Source organism: Chiloscyllium plagiosum, unplaced genomic scaffold (genome assembly GCF_037043375.1).
Source record: "Chiloscyllium plagiosum isolate Xiang-an unplaced genomic scaffold, Cpla_swu_hap1 HiC_scaffold_29, whole genome shotgun sequence".
Classification (NCBI taxonomy): Eukaryota; Metazoa; Chordata; class Chondrichthyes; order Orectolobiformes; family Hemiscylliidae; genus Chiloscyllium; species Chiloscyllium plagiosum.
Window position 1 is genome coordinate 53,725,454 of NW_028270167.1, and position 10,255 is coordinate 53,735,708.

The window sequence follows — 10,255 nt, forward strand, 5'->3', positions numbered from 1 at the left end:
GAAGGCTTGTGTTTGCATCCCTGCGCGGCCACGTGTGCTAATGGATTAAGCTGGCAACGTTTTGCAGGGATTAGTATTGTTAAAGTTGAACAGAAAAAAAAAACAGTCATTTCTTCTAACTCGGCTGTGATGTGGCACAGCAGAAAACAACCAGTATGGCAGTGCCAAAGATGTGCCATGCAGGTGAATTTGACATGCTAATTTGCCCATAATGATCGGTCCATTAGTTCGAGGGAAATTGGTCTGGGTGAGTTACTCTTTGTAGGGTCGGTGTGGACTAGTTGCGCGGAAGGGCCTGTTTCCATACTGTAGGGAATCTAATCTAACCATCTTCCAGAAAACTAGCCCAACGCACTGACCAAGTGATGAGTGCCTATTCAAACTGGTGATCGCCACTGCAGCATCTCAACCACTCTATTTGCCAAATTTTCACGTTTATTCTTTTTCAACATTCCTGTCAGTATTTAGATCCATATGCCTTTGAAATGTTGAGAGTGTACCAGCCCCCACCACTAAATCTGACAATTCATTCCAAACACGCAAAACTTTCTGTGTGAAAAAAAAAAAGTCCTTCAGATCCCTTTTAAATTTTACCATTCTCCCCTTAAACCTGTGTTCCCTTGTTTTGAACTTGCCTGTCTTGGGAAGAAATATTCATTGACCATTTACTCTGCAGTCTCCCTCATATTTTTATAAACCTCTGTAAGCCCATCCCTAAGCCCTCAAGCTCCAGGGAAAATTTTCATATCCTACTCAACTTTACGCTACAATCCCAACACTGTAAGCCTTACAACATCCTCATACATATTATCGAACTTGCGCCAAGTTCGCCATTGAAAGGGCGTGTGTTAAAGTGCCTGAAGTGAGGCGATGCTGAAACACTCATCCTGAAAAACGTGGTTGCGGGGGTTTGTATGGCAGCATGGCAGAGGTGTCTAAGGAGCTGTCTTTAAACTATAACCTCCATCCAGTCATTGATTTGAATTCCCACCACGACCAGAACCACAGGTGAAGACGGGAACTCTGTTTTTCATGAAAGACCTATAAACATTGAGATGTCAGGATTTGATCCCATATTCGGCTGATTTTTTGACAGGAACTTTCACTAACTAAGGCAGAGGGACTGCCCAAGCTCAACGATTCAAAACCATGTGTGCATTTACTTGACTATTCGAACACAGGAACTCGGACTCATTTTTGTGTGTTTCACAGTTACGCGGAGAAAATTTAAAACAACCTCCATTTATGCAGAAGATTTCAAAGCTGGATATTCTCCACTGAAAATGCACAGGGAGAGGCAATCTCTTATTGTTTTTGTTTTAAACTGATAACTTCGACTGTTTAAACTGACAGGATAACGAAGATCTGTCCATCTTCGGCACCTTGGGCACCTTTAACCGTATTAATATCCGCAAAGGGAAACTCACACTAAGAGGAATGGGCTCATTGCGGTGAATTGTTAAGGAGTGGTGTGTGAATCAGAGTGAATAGTGGTCAGTAAATACTGACACTGACATTGAACGTTGCAACGCCAGCTCCTCACTCACTTGCTGTCTCATGCCTCCCAGTCATCATTGCCTTTCATATTTTCCCCTCGTCCGTTCCACTTCTCAACTTATTCCCGACTGTAAGTGTTCAAAGTTTGTGCGAAGATTTGTAGCTCGGGTGCTCGTTGTTGTGGTTCTGTTCGCCGAGCTGGAAGTTTTTGTTGCAAACGTTTCGTCCCCTGGCTAGGCGACATCATCAGTGCTTGGGAGCCTCCTGCGAAGCGCTTCTTTGATGTTTCCTCCGGTGTTTATAGACCACTATAAACACCGGAGGAAAAATCAAAGAAGCGCTTCGCAGGAGGCTCCCAAGCACTGATTATTCCCGACTGCTTGCAAGTGTTCCCTTAGAAACTGCAGCTTTAGGAAACGTATTATTGGGATAAAGTCATTACTCAATGGGATGGGATGCACCGTCAATCCCTAATTACCCGAGAGATTGAGATTTTGAGTTACTCCGCAGAACCCTGGATGTCCTCAGTACAGAGGTACAGGAATGATGCCACGAGGCAAGGATTTAGACCTAGTGACATTGAAGGAACAGCGAGATATTTTCAACTGGGAATCGCGAGATCTTTGGAGGGATAATTGCGGTGATAGCTTTCGCTTGTATTTGCTGCCATTGTCCTTCCAGACAGATGCTGATCGATGACTGAATTGCTCTGGCAGGCTCCGTGTGTGTGTTCTGTGTGCAATCAGGATTTCGTTTTCATTCGGATAATTCACAAGAAGAGAATTAAATCTTCACTTCCTGACTGGGAATTAAAGTCTGTTCTGGGCAATATAAACTCAGACTCGTATGCAGGGATGTCCATTGATACTGCAATAGCATTTGGGACCTGACCTGTACAAACGCCTGTGCCTGCTCTTCACGTCATAATCGTCTTCTCAGCAGCATTTCTCTCTCCAAGTTTCCAAGTCGGTTCATATTATCACCCTTGGTTTCAACGTGAAGAAGGCAACGCTGTGATAATCTGATGTTATTCAGCAGATATACTGCAGCAAGTTAAGTAAAGAACTGATGCTAACACGAGCTCGTTTTGAGCTGTGGTGATGTGTCGACAACAAGAAAGGCATCGTTCAACTCGCCTCATTCCGGATGACGGGCTCGAAATGACCAGTGGTTACTTGCTGAATTAGTTCATGGGTCTGGAATGTAAAAAACTTCAAATATGAAAGTACAGCGAAAGGTAACGGTTCACAGAGTGTGCAATTCCAAGTGAAACAGTGACGGTGATTATATTTGCTGATTTTTCAACTTGTGATTGCTGTTTCTATGATGTGGACATTTACATTACAAATAGACAAACTGTCACAGCCAAACCTGGTCTTTGGGTCAGTGACGGAATTGGTAACACGCCTTTTATGTCGAGTTAGGGGATTGTCGGTTCGCATTTAAAATCACGAGGATGCAGCGTGCTAGTCCATTCCTATTGTCTGTCAGGAACGGAAGGGTTTGGGTTTTCGAATTTACTGTTTCTTTCGTCCACTTGAAATTCTAGCTCAGAGCTAGAATGTCTCTCATTGTCTGTAGAACTGGCTTTGGTTTAACCAAAAGCTGCCTTTTAGCGGTTGAACTTGCATGTTGGAGCGGACAGCTGAAGTGAAGCACAAGGAGCTGGTCAAATCCTGAGAACTCTGCCACTCTTGTGTGTCTCTTTCTGTGGAAGACACGACGTGGGTAATAACACAGTGTGACTATGTCAAACTTCAATCCCATTGTTGTGTCATCTAAGATCAAAGTGAGAACCTCACTGCCATTTGCACTGGAAACATCAGAACACATAAGGTTATGGACCAAAGCTGGAAACTGGGAATAGAATAGATGAATGTCTTTAAACCAGACTGCACCATGGGCCAAATGGACTTTTCCATTCTGCAAAACGTGAAGACGAGTAGAAAACAATCTGCAGTGAAACTGATCAGGAATGAAAGGGAAAAGCCATTTCATTGAGGATAAGTGCAAGAGCGTCTGTCTTCATTCAGTGTAATCTCGTAGGTAGGATTTGGAACTAGAACTGCCATGACATTAGTTCTATTTTCGGACAGGGAATGAATGTTTTATTGTGCAAATATATCGTGGTACCAGTATTTCTGACCACTGGTCCGATCCTGGTAATGCTTGGTTTTGTGCCAGGTTATCAAAAATCAAAAAGATGCAGGTTTTGGAAATCTGAACTAAAAACGAGAATTGATAGAGAAACCCGCTGCGCCTGGCAACATCTGCAGAGAGAAACAGATTTTTTTTAGAGCAACAGAAGCAGGTTAGTTATTGATTTCTAGATTATACTGTTGGGAAAATGATAATCTTACCTGTCGAATCATTGCATTTATCAAAATCACTCTTGAGCTTACAAATGTCGAATTTACAATCTTAAAAGAACTTAATAAGTTGTCATGCTACTTTCATTTGCCTGAGCTGGTGGAAGGCTATGTTTTAATGGCTACATTTCCTTCTGCTTTCTGTTATTTAGCAGTCACGTCGAATGGAGAATTGTTTCTTCCAGTGTCTACCTCAATACATGTCTCTGTTTTTCTATATTTCTCTCTGTATCCTACTGGGCATTTTTAACATTCTCCGACACTCTAGCTGTCCATATCCCTCGTTTCTTATTTCTGCTCTTTGAAAAGCCTGACAGTCAGAGACAGCTTGAGATTCGAACTGCTGAGAGGCTTTCTGACGCCTGGCTGGAATCGGTCGAATGAGTCTCACATTCTCTGTATAATGCGTCTGTCACTTCGACCTGAAGCAAGGAGACATTTCTTCCTCAAAATCTAAAGACCCTTTCGAAGTTAAAGTTGAATTCCTTATCCAACATAAAAAGATAGTAATTACATGATAGCTGAAGAAGAACAAGGATTCATTTACTGTTAGTGTACAACCAATGAATGGTGACAGCAGAGAATGAGGGTGATCAGGTCGTGGTGTCAGTGCCATTACCACTACATTCCCCGGGAATGCTGCAGTGTCTCCTGCTTCACCACTTAATTTCCACCAAACTGGAAATAAAGGAATGAGAATAAGAGGATGAGAAGCAGAAGTGCTTGTGGAACTGCGGTCGGAATCTCCAGGTTAAAATAGTAGTTAAAAAGAGCAACATACACTACTGGATTTAAACCTGGAAAATGAAGCCGGAACACAAAATCAGAAAATATAGCAATTCAAACAGGACACTGAGTGTTTCGATCAGCAACATAATACTTGCGAGAAATAACGAGCTTTCAATACAATGAGCAGGTACCAGTGTGATGGGAGGTGCTTTCACCAGCTAAGCCACGGCGCCACGTTAAAAGCCAGATTTGTCGTCCATATGTGTAATGCCTGAACCACTTGATCACAGGAATTCGAAAACGCATTTTCTGTATTAGCGTTGCTCAGTATAAATGGCAATCAAACTCTGCTTGTGCAAAAACAGACATTTCAATGCTGAGCATTCCCCACTGAAGAGGCACAGAAAAAGACAGTATCCTCTTGCATTGGCATCCAACAGATATTTTCATCTGTTTCAACTGACAGAATAAAGAGGATGTGCTCATCTCCTCTCGCGTCCCATTAACCACATTAATACACACGCAGGGATTTTCAAACCAAGATGAACAGGCTCATTATTGTGAATTGACAGCAGTGGTGTGTGAGTCATTGCGAACAGTGAGAAATAAATGCTGAACCAATAGCACTGACACTGAGCCTTGCACCATCAGCTCCACACTCACATCTTGTGTCATGTCTCCTCGGCATCAGTGCATTTGACTTTAATTGTTCTACCCTGCACCTCTCCTCAAGTTATTCCCGACTGCTTGCACTGTCGAATTAGTACATGCAATTATTAGAAATGCATTTCTGGGACACAGTTGTCTTTAAATGAGATAAGATTCACTGCCCATCCCTAATTATCCCAAAGATGTAGGGGACGAGTTACTTTTGTCAACTCCTCAAAGACGCCACTCCTGGCGCCACTCTGTCAATGTAACTCACTGAGGGAAGAGCAAACTGACACCACTCAGTCAGTGTTACTCACCCAGGGAAGGGCAGACTGACCCCACACTCTCAGTGTAACTCAGCAGACTGATCCCACACTGTCAATATAAGTCATTCACTGAAGAGCAGTCTGATCCCACTCTATAAATGTAATTCCCTCAGGGAAGAGCAGACTGATCCCATTCTGTCTACGGCACTCACCCAATGAATGAACAATAACCCCACTCTACCAATGTAACTCGCCAGGGAAGAGCAGACGGAAGCCAGACTGTCAACATAAATTATCGAGGGAAGAGAATACTGACCCCCCTCTATCTGCTTCACTCAGGCAGGGAAGAGCAGACTGTCACCACTCTGTGAAAGAAATTCGCCCAAGGAAGGGCAGACTGACACTACTGTATCTGCGTGACTGACACAGGTAAGAGCAACTAACCAAACTCTGTCAATGTATCTCCCTCAGGGAAGAAGACCCTGACCACTCTCTGTCCATGTAGCTCACCCAGGAAACAGCAGACTAACCCCACTCTGTCTATTTAAGTTCACAAAAATCCATTGAAGTACGTCCTATCCCGACACTCCTATTACAGAGACATCACTGTCTCTGTAACCGCTTGCGTTCAATGGCGATTCCAAATAACCTGCAAATGTTGAGAATGTGGCAGCAAACCAGAGCAACCACACAGAAATTGGGCGAATGTGCAAACTTCCATCAGGCTGTCACCTAAGCCTGGAATGGAAACCAAACCCGACAGCAGTCGTGATTATAAAATGGCAGAACAGAAACCTAGCAAAAAGAATTGCGTCCCTGTGTGTTGCAACGATTCTGAGTATTAATTAAGCCCCCCTTACTGTAGTTAATTTCCATTATCATCACTGCCAACCTTCTTCAAAGCAAAGCACGCACTTGCTTTTTTCAGACTTCCTATATCCCGCTTTCATCCCGCTTTTTACCTCATCATATTTCTGACTTTACAAACTACGTCATAACAGGTTGACAACTGCAGGATGAGCTTTGTTCCGTTCTCCACTGATGTTGATGGTAGTAATACGGCATATTCGAGTAGGACTTGATGCACTTGCGGGTGGTGTATTCGCGGCATTTTGGCTTCTTTTTTTCATTTTCGGTCTACTATTTCGAGTTCATTGCGCAGACTTCTGAAGAAGACTTTTTGGAGTCGAAATGGTAACTGTGTTTTCTCTCGAAAGACAGACGTAGGTTTATTTCTGTTCTTTTATAAATTGATCTTCTTCTGATCTTTGCAAGTAAAATAGGGTGCATTACTATTGCTCGGTTTTAGTTTCAAAATCAAGAGAAACGTGAAGGAGAGAATATCAAAGAACACAAAGTTCTGAGTTGTTAAGATAATTTTTGCAGCAATGGTGGACATGAAGGTCAAATTAAGATAACGGTTCAAGAACATTTAGTCTGTGGAAGTGGTATGTGACTTTAGTTCCAAATATATGTTTCCGTTCTTCCAGTACATCTTTTTGACTCCCAGAAAACATTGATTGTTTTCTGTATTCACTTTGTTTCGCGATATCTGTCTTCTGGTCGACCAGGGACAACTTGAATTTGCGTCTGCATTGAATAAGATTTCGCTCTTTGTTTCGTGAAGCAAACCTGTGCATTATGTACCACTTATCATGCTGATGGCTAAGAAGTTCAAAATGAATTACGGTTTATGGATCGTGAGCAAGAATAAAGTGATCCACTTGCGAACAGATGTCACCACGCCCTATTCCTACATCGGGCCTGAACGATCCATTGGCAGAGTCTGCAGACAGGAAATGTCTAAGTGACGAGTCCTTTGTTCAGTTTGATTTGATACCAATGGTAGTGCTTATTTTGGTGCAGAAATGTGTCAACATCTCTGACGTTAGAGTCAAAATTTAAGTCACATCTACTCATAAGGGTCTTCTCATATCGGAACATGCTGACATGAAAACATCTAACTCTGATAGCAAAGGTTTTTTTCATTAAACTGGGAGTATGTTTAACTAAGCAATTCAGACAGCCAGGATGAATAATTGGCATTTGGTTCTTCAAGCTGAGCTCTCCACACCAACTGCTCCAACGAAGGCCGTGGATAAGATCCCCATCGATTATTTTGGTCAATTTTAACCTCAACAACAACCTTTTGTTCTGAACAATGCTACACCACAAGCAGAGGGCTAAGTCTGATTTTCATCGTTAATTTTCAATTTCAGTTCTTAATGCACAGTTTCTAACGAATGTGGACAGCAGAAGACCGTAAACATTCCATTTCTAATATTTCCAGAAAATTCTACTCCGCTGATATCGCCTAGCCTTTTCACATCGCAAGCCAGGAACCTGGATCAGTCGAGTTCCTTTCCACACATGGAGTTGTTTTTTTCTAATTCATTGACTGCTGATATAAAAGATTATTGGCCTTGAGAGTCAGCTGTAAATTAGGTCGAACTTTCTCAGCTTGACTTTCAACTGATCCTAAAAAAAATTCATCACCTGCAGGTAAATGTATTGCATTGCTTCTTGTTTTACTTAATTCCACCGCCCCCCCCCCCCCCCCCACCGCAAACATCCAAATTTCACGATAGTTCGACAAATGTGTTGAAACTGATTCGTGTTGGAAGTTGGTAGCTTTTTGTGTCTCGACATATAATTTATTCAATTAGATGACTGAGTCAGTCTTGAAACTACTTCGTATTCTTCACAGTTGAAAATTTACTTTCGATTGAATGCAAAGCTCAAGCTCCAATAAATCCAAATCCTGCAAAACAATCAATGACTTTTAAGAGATTCTGCGCTGTGAACAGGATTCGAACCTGCGCAGAGAAACCATATTGGATTTCAAATCCAACGCCTTAACCTCTCGGCCATCACAGCTGCGCGAATTTGGTCAATTTTAATAGTAAAACAACTGAATTCATTTGTTGGAAGAACAAATTGTCAAGACCCAAAGATTTCGCCAACTCCTTTGCAGAGACCCAGACGAACGTTACCTTAGCAGATTGACAGGCTTTCACCGCAAACTAGATTCTGACACAGCTGAAGTTGTGGGAATGATTCTTCGTCGAATTATAGAGTCACGGATGTACACCACGAAGACAGGGTCATTGCCTCACTGCGTCCGATCGATTTTGACTCAATTGCTCATCATCTGGTGCCAAATTAGATGTGCTGTTGTGTTTTAATATTCATCGTCCATAAACACCAGCTACATTCGTAAAAAAAAATATCATAATTAGAAAGAATGCAGAACCAATTTACAGGAATGGATCCAGCAACTAATCCGTATGTTCTGACATCAGGTAATGAACTTGTGAGCACAAGAGAGGAAGATTAACCGAAGATTTGGAACTTGAAATCGTCCTGACGGAATTATTTGCAAGTTTTTTGCGGTAGTTCTAGAGTCATCAAGTCCTTGAAAAATACAACACGGAAATTGGCCCTTCTTTCCAACATGACCATGGTTGGAAAGAAGGGCCAATTAATAGGTCCTAAATTAATAGGTCCCATTTGCCAACATTTGACCCACATCCCTCTAAACCTTGTTACTCATATATCCATCCAGATGCCATTAAATCTTACAGTTGTACCAGTCTCCAACAATTTCTCTGGCAGCTCATTCTGAACGCGTCTGAAAAAGTTGCCCCTGACGTTCCTTTTAATTCCTTACCCATTAATTTTAAACCGATGTTTTCTAAATTTTGACTTCCTCACCAGCCGAAAAACACCTTGACGAGTGAACCTATCCATGTCCCTCATGATTAATAAATAGCAACGATTTGACTTTATCATAGTTGTCAGGAGGGAAATGTGTGGAGATTATTTGTTGAAGGTTTGAAGTAGAAAGTCTAATGTACAGATGTTTAGAAATGCATCTTGGAGAAGTTTTTAACAAGTCATTGAAGTCTAGTAGCAGTTGTAGAAGTCTGTTGTGAAAGCTGCAGGAGGATTTCAGGGCACGAGAACGAAGCATTATTTCCAATGTATGGTGGCTCAGTTCGACCGCACTTGGACTACAGTATGAGGAATTATAATCCTCAATTTAGGAAAGATACTAATGCCATATGAGAAATACCACGAATGGTGATTAGCCTTGATATCATGGATGAACGTTAGTCCTCTGAATTGAATTTTTTTAACAGTTTCAAAACAAGAGAGGTAATCTCATTGAGAGTTGCAAAATATTTGAAGAGATAAACAGGGTGGTGCAATTAAATTTTGTTCCCTCATTGGTGAATCTAGAAGCAGTAGAGGACAATTTTAAAATGAAGCACTGTGATTTATGACCAGGATGAGAACTATTGATTTTTGTCTTAGCCTTGAGGAGTCTCGCTATTCAGCACGACAGTGAGACTTGGATATTTGGTCTTTGAATGCATCACTATCAGCCTGACCCGCCGACACTTACTGCATCACTTTTGACCTGACCCCTCACACTTCCCACCTTAATATCAGCGTGAACCCCTCAAACTTACTGCATCACTATCCATCTGGCGACCTCACATTTACTGCGCCACTTTCATTTCGATACCCTCATTTTGACTGTGTCACTATCAGCCTGACTGCCAAACACTTACTTTGTCACTATACGTCACGCCCTTACACTTCCTATGTTACTATCACCCTGACTCCTTACACTTACTGTGTCACTATCAGCCTGACTCCATCACATTTATCGTGTCAGTATCAGACTGACGCCTCACTCTTATCTTGTCACTAAAACACTGTCCCGTCACATTGACT

At 42.0% G+C, this 10,255-nt stretch overlaps 1 non-coding gene across 1 annotated transcript; it reads right to left on the reverse strand.

Annotated features, from left to right (window-relative positions):
• Positions 1-8,307: 8,307 nt before the first annotated feature.
• trnas-uga (transfer RNA serine (anticodon UGA)) lies at positions 8,308-8,389 on the reverse strand. Its single transcript has one exon. It is a non-coding gene; the product is annotated as a tRNA-Ser (tRNA).
• Positions 8,390-10,255: the final 1,866 nt, after the last annotated feature.